This window comes from Triticum urartu, chromosome 7 (genome assembly GCF_003073215.2).
Source record: "Triticum urartu cultivar G1812 chromosome 7, Tu2.1, whole genome shotgun sequence".
NCBI lineage: Eukaryota > Viridiplantae > Streptophyta > Magnoliopsida > Poales > Poaceae > Triticum > Triticum urartu.
The window spans coordinates 214,614,515-214,627,430 of record NC_053028.1 but is presented as its reverse complement, the minus strand read 5'-3'; positions in this window follow the sequence as shown (position 1 = coordinate 214,627,430).

Sequence of the window (12,916 nt, the reverse complement as noted above, 5' to 3'; positions counted from 1 at the left end):
CGTAATGGAATACAAGTGTTCCATTTCAAAAAAAAGGTCATCTTAATTCAATATGATATATAAAATCTTCTTTACTTAAGTAGCTGAAACTCATGGACTATGTATTGTCTGCTACAGTATATCAAGTAGGCAGACATGTAACCATAAACGTTGCTACAATATATCAAGTAGGCAGCCATGTAACCACAAACGTTGCAGACTTCTCTGTTCAAATATGTATTTTTGACCTATTTTTGTTACTACTAAAATTTTAGTTATATTTCTCAGAACAAAAGTAACTAATACATTTTGTATGAAACATATATATCTTATTAAATTTTGAATTCGCGGTAATTTAGTTACTCTCTCCGATCTATATCACTTATCGCTGGTTTAGTACAACTTTACATTGAATTATTAAACTCTGGAATAATATGTAACAATTGATACAGATCTCAAAAACATCCTTTCTATTGTTTTTTTGCAAAAAGGTCTAAGGCCAAAGATTAAGTAACACGTGTCCTTACAAACATGGAAGAAGGGGCTGCCAAGTTGTTGATGTAGACCATGAGATGACATGTAGAAACTCCGAAAACCACAAAAACTGGTTGAATTTGGACAGATCCCCTGGAAACCTAAACATAATAGATCTGGAAGACCCGCCGGGGAAAAAGATCCACACGCCCTTCACTGGCGATGAGCATACTGGAAGTGGCACATAGTGGGAGGCACAGTAGTTTTTTAAGATTTTTTTTGCCCGGTGCAACGCACGGGCATTTGTACTAGTCTTTCCCTAACATATATATATGTATATATATATATAGTGTTATTATTCATCACCCAGGGTGCAGAATAAGTTATTCTTTACCCGAGGTAATCTTATGATCATTTCATAATTAAATTAGGTTTCGAGTTCAAATAGTTACATTCCTATTGATTCACTACGTAAAATTTGACATAAGAAAATAAAAATATAGGTCATAAGACAAGAAAATTTGCAGTTTATGTGTATTTTAGACTACGTTTTTACGTTTGTAATTTTACATAACATAAAATATTTTTTTACGGCGATTATATATTTTCTTATGGTCCCTTTTTGCGTCGGAAATAAGACAAAACTTACGGAACGTAAAATTACGGTGCATTGATGGTAAAATAGAAATGGTGAAAAATAACTATTCCTCACCCAGGATGACAAATAGCGCGACCCATATTATATATATATATATATATATATATATATTATAATAAATAATAATTCCCAAAGAAAACAACAGCAACAACGTGGTGTTCCCGAGATCCAGAGAAAACAAAGTGTAGGTCCGTCCCTAACCTCCCCCAGCACGATCTGAAAATCCCCATTGCCGTGAGGCTCCACCCAACCCACCTCCATCCCCTGGCTCCGGCGCGCCTCCCGCCGACGGCCCTTGTAACGCCCCGAGACCGATGTGCCAGGTGTTGTCCAGTTATTCACTGTTGTTGCGTTGTCATTGCTTGCGCGTCATGCATTGCATATCATGTCATCATGTGCATTTCATTTGCATACGTGTTCGTCTCATGCATCCGAGCATTTTCCCCGTTGTCCGTTTTGCAATCCGGCGCTCCTATGTCACCCGGTGTCCCTTTCTACCTTTCTTTCGTGTGTGGGGATTAAACATTTCTGGATTGGACCGAGACTTGCCATGCGGCCTTGGTTTACTACCGGTAGACCGCCTGTCAAGTTTCGTACCATTTGGACTTCGTTTGATGCTCCAACGGTTAACCGAGGGACCCAGAAGGCCTCGTGTGTGTTGCAGCCCAACACCCCTTCAATTTGGCCCAAAACCCACCTAAACCTCCTCCATTATCTCGGTCATTCGATCACGATAGCGTGGCCGGAAACCGCACCTCATTTGGACTCTCCTAGCCCCCTCTACCTATATATATGTGCTCTCCTCCGAAATTTTCGCGCAGTCTAACCCTAGTCTTCTTCATCCTCGTGCCGCCGGACACGTCCGCGCCGAGCCGAACAATGTCCGCTGCCGCAGCCACCTCATTCCGGCCAATGGAGAGTCGCCACATCAGCCGCCTCCAACCACTCACACGCCGCCACGCGTCCCCGCGCCCGCGCCCACTTCGCCGCGGCACCCGGGGCCCAGATCCCGCCCGCCCTGGGCCGAACCGGGCCGCGCCGGGCCCGCCTCCGCCGCCGCTCTCCCGCGCCGCCTTGGCTCCCATGCGCAGCGCGCCTTGCCGGCGGCCCTGCTCGCCTCCATGCCGCCGCTCGCCCGGTGCCTGCCGCCCTCTCGTCGTTGACCCGCTGCCCGGAGGGCGCCTCCGCCGCCAGGCCCCGCTGCGGCCGCGCCCTAGCCGCCGCGGGTTGCCTTCACCGCCGCGCCCCGCATCAACCTCGTCGCCTCGCCGGAGCTTCGCCGTCTTTGCACCGCTCCTCCGCCGTCCGGCCGCGGCCTCGCTTCCTCCGGCCTCGTCGCTTCGTCCTCGCCTCGCCGGAGCCCCACCTCACATCGTCGGAGCTCGTCCCGCGCCGGATCCGTGGAAGATGGATCAGATCCACCACTTCCCCATCCAAACACGTTCCGTCTCAGATCTGCACCGCTCCGTCCCGGATCCCTCCGTCCCGCGTTGACTTTCGCGGAGGTAAAATTCCACTAAGTCCCCGAGTTTTCCATGTTTCAAATGCCCATATTCATCGCATCGTAACTTTGCATCCATAGCTCCGATTCATGCATGTAGCATATCAAAATGTTCGTCTCAGAGAGCACATCATTTCATCTCATTGCATCATTTTCATTTGAGCTCATCTTGATGCCCGAAATGTTGTTGGAAGAGAGCTATTTGAGTTAGTTGTCAGATCTGCTGCTCCAATTAGATATTTGTCATTTTTGCCCTGATTAATGTGTGCATGTTATGCCCCTATGCTCTACATGAGTTTTGTTATATGTTTTTCCATCTATCCAGAGGTGCAATCCATGTATTTTTGTGATGTGTGTGGTGACTAGCACAAGCTTGCAAAGTGGGGCATTCGTTAATGCTGATTTCAGGGACTTAGCATTTCCACTAAGTCCTTGATCTGTTTATTACAATATGCCATATGTTCATGTTGTTTCCTAGTGATCCGTGCCTCTTTTAAGGATGATCAGTAAGGATGTTTTGTTAATCTTGTAGTGCTCTATCCATCCATGTCTTTGTTTGCAATTATGGAGCACCCTAGCTTGAGCCAATCGAGCTCTACTTTTGCTATTTCATGAATCTGGGCAGATTGTCTACTTGTTAGCGATTTTGCCGAGGATGTTGTAGTTGATCCGTGCATGCTATGTTATTGTTCTTGCCATGTCTAACTTTTATAATGTGTATTATTGATGGGTGTATGCTTAGATTGTCATGCCTTGTTCTGTAGGGAGTGCATCGAGCTCGTAAACATGCCTACTTGATATCTGTTTCAGCATGCTCCAGTTTTCACTAAGTCTGTAATCTGATTATGTTTTTTTCATGTTCACATGCTTGCAAATGTATTTTCTGATCCTTTTTGGCTCAAGGTCACTAAGGGACTTTTGTTAAGCTCTTTGAGTAGCTCCATGCCATGCCTTGCCTTGCCATGTTAAGTTCCTGTAGCATATAGTTTTCTTGATCCAAAGTGTGCTACCTGATCTGAAATTCCAGGCTTGTGTTAATTTCACTAAGTCTGAAATCTGTTTTACCGTTTGCACTTTTGCCATGCTTGTTTGAACCTGTTAATGGATGAATTGGCCGTAGCTCAGTGTTCATCTTTTATTAAGCTGTATGAGTGGATCCCTTCCATGTATTTTGTTGCCATGTTTGTGTGTTGTAGCATGTTCATCTTCATGCATTTAGATGGCTACTTGCTGTTTATCACAGACCGGTGCCATAATTGAATTGCTTGCCATTTCCAAACCGTAACTCCGATTCCGGTGATCTTTATATCATTTTCAAGCGATTTCATCTCACCTTTCTAGTGGCACACTTGGATTTCCATGTTGAGGCCAGGTTCTTTCTTTCCCTTGCAAATCATGCATATGCACCGCATACCGCATCCCGCATATCATACCATGTTCATGTGTTGATTGTTTACTATGTTGTGTGCTTCTTTCCGGTGTTTGCTTCTTCGGGTTGGTTCTGGTAACGTCGCGTTTGTGAGGATCCGTTCGACTACGTCCGTTTGTTCTTCTTCATGGACTTGTTCTTCTTCCTTGCGGGATTTCAGGCAAGATGATCATACTCTCGAAATCACTTCTATCTTTGCTTGCTAGTTGCTCGCTCTTTTGCTATGCCTATGCTGCGATACCTACCACATGCTTATCATGCCTCCCATATTGTTGAACCAAACCTCTAACCCACCATGTCCTAGCAAACCGTTGATTGGCTATGTTACCGCTTTGCTGAGCCCCTCTTATAGCGTTGCTAGTTGCAGGTGAAGATTGGAGACCGTTCCTTGTTGGAACATTGTTTACTTGTTGGGATATCACAATATATCTTATTTAATTAATGCATCTATATACTTGGTAAAAGGTGGAAGGCTCGGCCTTATGCCTGGTGTTTTGTTCCACTCTTGCCGCCCTAGTTTCCGTCATATCAGTGTTATGTTCCCGGATTTTTGCGTTCCTTGCGCGTTTGGGTTATAATGGGAACCCCTTGACAGTTCGCCTTGAATAAAACTCCTCCAGCAAGGCCCAACCTTGGTTTTACCATTCGCCACCTAGCCTTTTTTCCTTCGGAGTCGCGCATCCCGAGGGTCATCTTTATTTTAAACCCCCTGGGCCAGTGCTTGTCTAAGTGTTGGTCCAACCCAGAGCACCGTGCGGGGCCGTCCCTTGGCAACTTGGGTTACGTTGGCTCCCGTACGCTTAGCTTATCCGGTGTGCCCTGAGAACAAGATATGTGCAGCTCCTATCAGGATGTCGGCGCATCGGGTGGTCTTGCTGGACTTGTTTTACCATTGTCGAGGATGTCTTGTAGAACCGGGATACCGAGTCTGATCGGAATGTCTCGGGAGGAGGTCTATTCCTTCGTTGACCGTGAGAGCTTGTCATGGGCTAAGTTGGGACACCCCTGCAGGGATTTGAACTTTCGAAAGCCGTGCCCGTGGTTATGGGCAGATGGGAATTTGTTAACGTCCGGTTGTAGAAAACCTGAAGTTGACCTTAATTAAAATGCATCAACCGCGTGTGTAACCGTGATGGTCTCTTTCCGGCGTTGTCCGGGAAGTGAACACGGTGTTGGAGTTATGCTTGACGTAGGTTGTTCTAGGATCACTTCTTGATCATACTTTTATCGACCGTGCTTTGCCTTCTCTTCTCGCTCTCATTTGCGTATGTTTAGCCACCATATATGCTAGTCGCTTGCTGCAGCTCCACCTCATACCTTTACCTTACCCATAAGCTTAAATAGTCTTGATCGCAAGGGTGCGAGATTGCTGAGTCCCCATGGCTCATAGATACTTCCAAAACCAGTTTGCAGGTGCCGATGTTACCGAGCAGGTGACGCAACCAAGCTCAAGGAGGAGCTCGATGAAGATCTTGTCCTTTGTGTTGTTCCGTTTCCAGTTGATCAGTAGTGGAGCCCAGTCGGGACGATCGGGGATCTGTGTAGCATTTGGGGTAGTCTTCTTTTATTTTGGTTCCGTAGTCGGACCTTGATTGTATTTGGATGATGTAATGTTTTATTCATGTATTTGTGTGAAGTGGCGATTGTAAGCCAACTATGTATCTCTTTCCCTTATGTATTACATGGGTTGTGTGAAGATTACCTCACTTGCGACATTGCTTTCAATGCGTTTATGCCTCTAAGTCGTGCTTCGACACGTGGGAGATATAGCCGCATCGAGGGCGTTACAGCCCTCCTAGCCCCAACGCGCCTCTCGTCTTCATCGCCCTGGCACGCCTCCCACCGCTGGCGCCCATCCCCCGACGCGCCTCTCGCCCCTGTCGCCCCGGCCCCGACGCACCTCTCTCCATCCCCAGATCGCCTCCCACCCCGCCGTCCATCCCCAGCACGCCGCCACTACCGGACCTCCGCCGGCGACCGCATCCTCTAGCTCGGCTGCACGTGACCGGGATCCCCCATCTCCCACGAAACCTCGCTGGTGCACGCCACCTCCCTCCTCCTAAGGTGCTCCCCGTCCGATCCACTCCACTGGTGTCCACGCCCCGACGCCGCCGGCAAGAGCCACCACTCCATGTGCTCCTCTCTCATCCAAGTTCATGCAACCCTGATTCTCTTTGTGTTCTATTGCAGGTTGGGAGCGGTGTGAACTTTGAACGGATCAGTGGTTGGACCATCAGCAGTTAACTGCACCAACCACCTCACACGCGTTCGTCTTCGTCGACGGCGGTCAGCAGATCCAACGCAAATCGATTCAGTACCGTCTGTGCATGGCTCGGCTCCTGCGCTCTGCTGCCGCCATGGGAACCAGTGCACCTCCCGTCCTCTGCTTTTTTCCGTGTGCAACTGTCTGTCTCGTGTCGCTGCTTGCACCTGCTACTGCTGGGAATACACTGTCCCGCGACGCCCTGTACTCAAGCTGTACCCATGCTCTCTTTGGCTCACGAACCATCCCTATGGCTGGGAAGCTTCTGTCAGACCGGCCACCATGCATCAAACTGAACTGCTGAGTTCATTCCCCCAAAGTCCTGCAGAGCTTATAGTAAAGAGGCGTACCCCGATCTCCTCTGCTACTTAACAATATGGTGTGCTTTCTGATGGAACGGACTAGCGGTAAACTAGGCAAAAAATCTCATGTTTATGTGGAGACAATTAGTAGCCTTAATCATCATATGTTTTTTTTGAGACAACCTCGCGAAGCTTTTTATTATGTCGTCACAATGTTTACAGGGACGAAAGAAAGGTCACCCGGATTGCCTAACCACACACGGCGGCCAATCCTAAGTGAAAAAGCATGCTTCGCTAAGTTGTGAGCCTCGAAATTCGAGCTCCTAAATTCGTGATTGAAAGAACACAAAGTAAAAGTTTTAGAGTGGTCTATAATCTCACGAATAACAGCACCATAAGTAGCTGCGCTGCCCTTGTTGATATCCTCGATAACCACCTTGCAATCGGAAGATACAAAAATCCTGCGCTCATAAAAATCTTCAGCCAATGCTAGCGACTCCCGGACTGTAATTGCCTCCAGAGTTGTAGGGTCCTCAATTCCCGCTAGAGTAAAAATGGATGCACCCAAAAAACAAGCCCTGATGATCCCTGCAAACTGCTGCAACTGCTCCTGCAGCATGTCTTCTGTTAATCGCCGCATCTACATTGATCTTAACCATGTTCTCTGGAGGGGGGATCCAGTGATTCGGTCGGGTATGCACCTCCCGTGGTTCACTTGTTGGCTTCTGTAGCACCTGAAGATCGCTTATAAAGGAGTTTACAAAAGCATTTGTGGCAAAAGGAGTCTGATGTATATCCTCGTGAATCACTTTCCTTCTAGTGTACCAAATTGCCCAAAGTGTAATGCCCATCCTTGTAAATTCCTCATGAGATAGAAGATTTTGCATGTTGAACAACCAGCTTCTAGCACTTGTGTTTGCATCCCTGCTCATCTGCTCCACTATGGAATCCGGCGCCAATGCCCATACTAACCGCGCCATGGAACACTCGAGCAGCCCGTGTCGCCAAGAGTCCGCCGAGCCGCACAACCAGCACGTCGACGTAGTGGCCATATTGCGGTGGTGGAGGAGATCGCTAGTAGGGATTGATTCCCTAGCCAGGCGCCAGAGAAAGACACGGATCTTGTTTGGTACTTGCGTGCGCCACAGCATGGTCCATCCGTTGCTCTCATCGACGCTGGATGGTCCTCTCGTCTGATATAACCAATCCTCTCTGGTGAGCTTAGTTTTCAGAATCATTCTGTATGCAGAGCGCACAGAGACATTGCCCCGAATCTCCTTGCTCCAGGCCCAAAAATCATCAACATGTCTCGTACACAGCGGTATTTTAAGTATTGCCTCTGTTGGGGAACGTAGCATAAATTCAAAATTTTCCTACGTGTCACCAAGATCAATCTATGGAGTCATCTAGCAACGAGGGAGGATTGGATCTACATACCCTTGTAGATCGCGTGCGGAAGCGTTCAAGAGAACGGGGTTGATGGAATCGTACTCGTCGTGATTCAAATCACCGATGATCCTAGCGCCGAACGGACGGCACCTCCGCGTTCAACACACGTACAGAGCAGCGACGTCTCCTCCTTCTTGATCCAGCAAGGGGGAAGGAGAGGTTGATGGAGATCCAACAACACGACGGCATGGTGGTGGAAGTAGCGGGATTCCAACAGGGCTTCGCCAAGCGCTGCGGGAGGAGGGAGATGTGTCATGGGAGGGAGAGGGAGGCGCCAGGCCTTAGGTATGGTTGCCCTCCCTTCCCCCCACTATATATAGGGCCAAGGGAGAGGGGGGAGGCGCAGCCCTTGCCCCTTCCTCCAAGGAAGGGTGCGGCCAAGGGGGGGGAGGAGTCCATCCTCCCCAAGGCACCTCGGAGGTGCCTTCCCCTTTTAGGACTCTCCCATTTTTCTCTTCTCTTGGCGCATGGGCCTCTTGGGGCTGGTGCCCTTGGCCCATGTAGTCCAAGGCGCACCCCCTACAGCCCATGTGGCCCCCCGGGGCAGGTGGCCCCACCCGGTGGACCCCCGGGACCCTTCCGGTGGTCCCGGTACAATACCGGTGACCCCGAAACTTGTCCCGATGGCCGAAATAGCACTTCCTATATATAATTATTTACCTCCGGACCATTCCGGAACTCCTCGTGACGTCCGGGATCTCATCCGGGACTCCGAACAACTTTCGGGTTACCGCATACTAATATCTCTATAACCCTAGCGTCACCGAACCTTAAGTGTGTAGACCCTACGGGTTCGGGAGACATGCAGACATGACCGAGATGACTCTCCGGTCAATAACCAACAGCGGGATCTGGATACCCATGTTGGCTCCCACATGTTCCACGATGATCTCATCGGATGAACCACGATGTCAAGGACTTAATCAATCCCGTATACAATTCCCTTTGTCTAGCGGTACAATACTTGCCCGAGATTCGATCGTCGGTATCCCGATACCTTGTTCAATCTCGTTACCGGCAAGTCTCTTTTACTCATTCCGTAACACATCATCCCGTGATCAACTCCTTGATCACATTGTGCACATTATGATGATGTCCTACCGAGTGGGCCCAGAGATACCTCTCCGTTTACACGGAGTGACAAATCCCAGTCTCGATTCGTGCCAACCCAACAGACACTTTCGGAGATACCTGTAGTGTACCTTTATAGCCACCCAGTTACGTTGTGACGTTTGGCACACCCAAAGCACTCCTACGGTATCCGGGAGTTGCACAATCTCATGGTCTAAGGAAATGATACTTGACATTAGAAAAGCTTTAGCATACGAACTACACGATCTTGTGCTATGCTTAGGATTGGGTCTTGTCCATCACATCATTCTCCTAATGATGTGATCCCGTTATCAATGACATCCAATGTCCATGGTCAGGAAACCGTAACCATCTATTGATCAACGAGCTAGTCAACTAGAGGCTTACTAGGGACATGGTGTTGTCTATGTATCCACACATGTATCTGAGTTTCCTATCAATACAATTATAGCATGGATAATAAACGATTATCATGAACAAGGAAATATAATAATAATAATAACTAATTTATTATTGCCTCTAGGGCATATTTCCAACAGCCTCTGCATCTATGGGTATGAAAACAGACCGGACCAGCTCCTCCTTCCACGATGAGGTAGTGTGCTCAATCAGCTCGTGCACATACGTTGGCGGATCGGCCACCAGAGATGTCATAGACCGCATTATATCCCCTCTGGGGATCCAGTTGTGTTCCCATATGAGAGTATCTTCTCCAGTCCCAATCCTACGTATGACACCTTGCTTCATTATATCTCTACCGTCCAGTATCGCACACCATATTTGAGATGGATGTGAACCCAACTCAGCATGTAGAATATCACAGTGAGGAAAATATGCAGCCTTAAGTATGAGCGAGCTGAGAGTATTGGGAGTTTGAAGAAGCCTCCATGCCTGTCTCGCTAGCAACGCGAGGTTAAAAAGCTCGAGGTCGCAGAAGCCCAATCCTCCCATGTGTTTAGGCCTTGTCATAATATCCCATGCCACCCAGGATGGCTTGAGTTTACCTTGTTTACTGCCCCACCAGAACTGCCTAATTATCGAAGTGACATTCTCACACAGGCCCCGGGGATGCCATTGAGTAGACAGGAATTGCTTGAGCAACTGATTTCATAAGAATCTCCTTCCCCGCTGCTGAAAGAAGCTTCTCCATCCACCCTTTAATCTTCTCCCACACACGGTCACGCAAATATTTGAAGGTACCATTCTTTGAGTGTCCCACATCCGTTGGCATACCCAAATATTTACCACTCAATGATTCCTTATGGACTCCCACCGCTTGTTTAACATTATCACGCACCACCTGCGGGCAACCTCGACTGAAGAAAATAGATGATTTCTCATTGTTCACCCTCTGACCCGATGCTCCACAGTAAGCATTCAGCAGGTTTGATACCGCATGTGCCCCCTCTGCACTTGCCTTGAAAAACAGCAGGCTGTCATCTGCAAACAAAAGGTGGTTAATAGCCGGAGCTGTGGGTGCCACCTTGATTCCGCCAAGTACTGATGACTGAGAACTGGATTTTAAAAGGCACGAAAGGCCCTCTGCTGCAATCAAAAACAAGTAAGGGGAGATGGGATCTCCCTATCGAATACCTCTCGAAGGTTTAAACTGATCTAGCTTCTCACCATTAAAAAGAACTGAGAAGGATACCGAAGTCACCATGTTCATTACTATGTTCACCCAAGACTGAGCAAATCCTAACTTGGTCATGATAGCCTTCAAATATTGCCACTCCACCCGATCATAGGCCTTCATCATGTCAAGTTTGAGAGCACATGAACTATTTGATTTTGCTCTAGACCTTTTCATGAAATGCAAGCACTCATAGGCACATATGATGTTATCAGTTATGAGTCTCCCTGGGACAAAGGCTGATTGCTCCTCAGAGATGATGTCCGAAAGAATCTGCTTGAGCCTGTTTGCAACCACCTTCGAAGCAATCTTGTATAGCACATTGCATAAACTGATAGGTCTAAACTGAGGGAGTAGTGTTGGATTCATTACCTTTGGTATTAGAACCAAAACAGTATCATTTATGCTATCAGCACTCTCCTCCCCTCTTACAATTCTGAGGACGGCTCTAGTGACCTCCTCCCCGCATAAAGACCAATGTCTTTGGTAGAAATGTGCTGGGAAACCATCAGGACCCGGCGCCTTTGTTGGTGCCATCTGAAACAGGGTTGTTTTCACCTCGTCGCTGGTATATGGTGCGCATAAAATATCATTCATCCCTGATGTTACCTTCTGCGGTACATGCATCAACACCTCGTCCATGCCCGTCACTCCTTCCGATGTGTACAAGTTCTGGTAAAACTCATTGACCATCTCCCTTAGGTCTCCAGGATCATCAATAAGCACGCCAAGTGAGTTAGCCAGCGCCTTAATCATATTATTCTTTCTCCGGATGCTTGCTCTCAAATGGAAAAAATTTGTGTTTTTATCCCCCGCGGCCAGCCACTCTATCCTGGATCTTTGACGCCACATCAACTCCTCCCGATGGTAGAGCTCCACCAACTTATCATTGATCTTGATCTCCGCATGTGACGGTCCAGTCCTCCCCGGATTCCCTCTCAAGCGCTCAAGTTCAGCTTTAAGAGATTTTATCTCCATCGGACGCTGACGAAAGTGTCATTGTTCCACCTAGATAGGTCTTTAGCAAGATCAGACATCTTCCTCCTAATCTCCTCAACTGTATGGCCCGGGTGTTTTGAGTTCCACCTCTCCAGAATGGTGTCCCTCCACTGCTCGTGGGTCTCCCACATGGTCTTGTACCTGAAAAACGTTTACATGTAGGCCTCTGATGCTCATTAATCTCCAGTAGAATAGGACAATGGTCCGAAGTTGCAGCAGTGAGGTGTGATAGGCTTGCAAGAGGGAATTGAGCGCTCCACTCAGCCGATCCAAGAGCCCTATCCAGCCTCACACGGGTAAAAGTTCCTCCAGCGACCTTCTTCTCGAAATTCCAAAGCGTCCCTTATAGCCCAAGTCCATCAACATGCAAACATCAACAGTGTCTCGAAAAGCCTGAATTTGGGCATTGCTGCGCTGTCCAATACCCACATGTTCGTCCGGACGTAGAACCTCGTTGAAATCACCAATACAGAGCCAAGGGAGTGCACTCAAAGTACTTATATTTTTTAACACTGTCCAAGTTTGGTGTCGGAGATGCGTTTGTGCCTCTCCATATACACAAGTAAGCCTCCATGGATCCTTGCCAGGATCAACAACCGAGCAATCAATACGATAACACGAGTAACCCAAAATATCAAATTTTATTGGATTGTTCCAGAAAACTCCAATTCCTCCACTCCTCCCTTGACTATCTATAGCATAACAATTATCATAACCCAATGTTCCAGCAAGAGCTTCTACCCTACCTCTCTCTACTTGAGTTTCTACGATACAGAGGATAGGGGGGGAAAACTTCTTCGCCAGATCGCGAAGCTCATTAACTGTCGCGGCATTGCCCACGCCACGACAGTTCCAGCATAAGGTATTCATTGCCCCCGGCGTTCCTCCGAGGTGGAGGACGCCGATTTTGGATCTAGGGTTGTAACAATCTTTGTAACCTTCTCTGTTGACATCTTGGTCCGCTTCGGCTCTTGCTTTGATCTTGGACTGACTGGAGGGGGTGGGGGCGCCGGTAGCATCAGCGGGGTCTTCCCTGCTAAAATATTGGCGTCTGCAGGTGCCACCTGCGCTGGAGGGTTTGCCACCAACAGCTTTGCCTTCATACCATCTTGGGTACGCTTTCGGTTCTCATCGGCC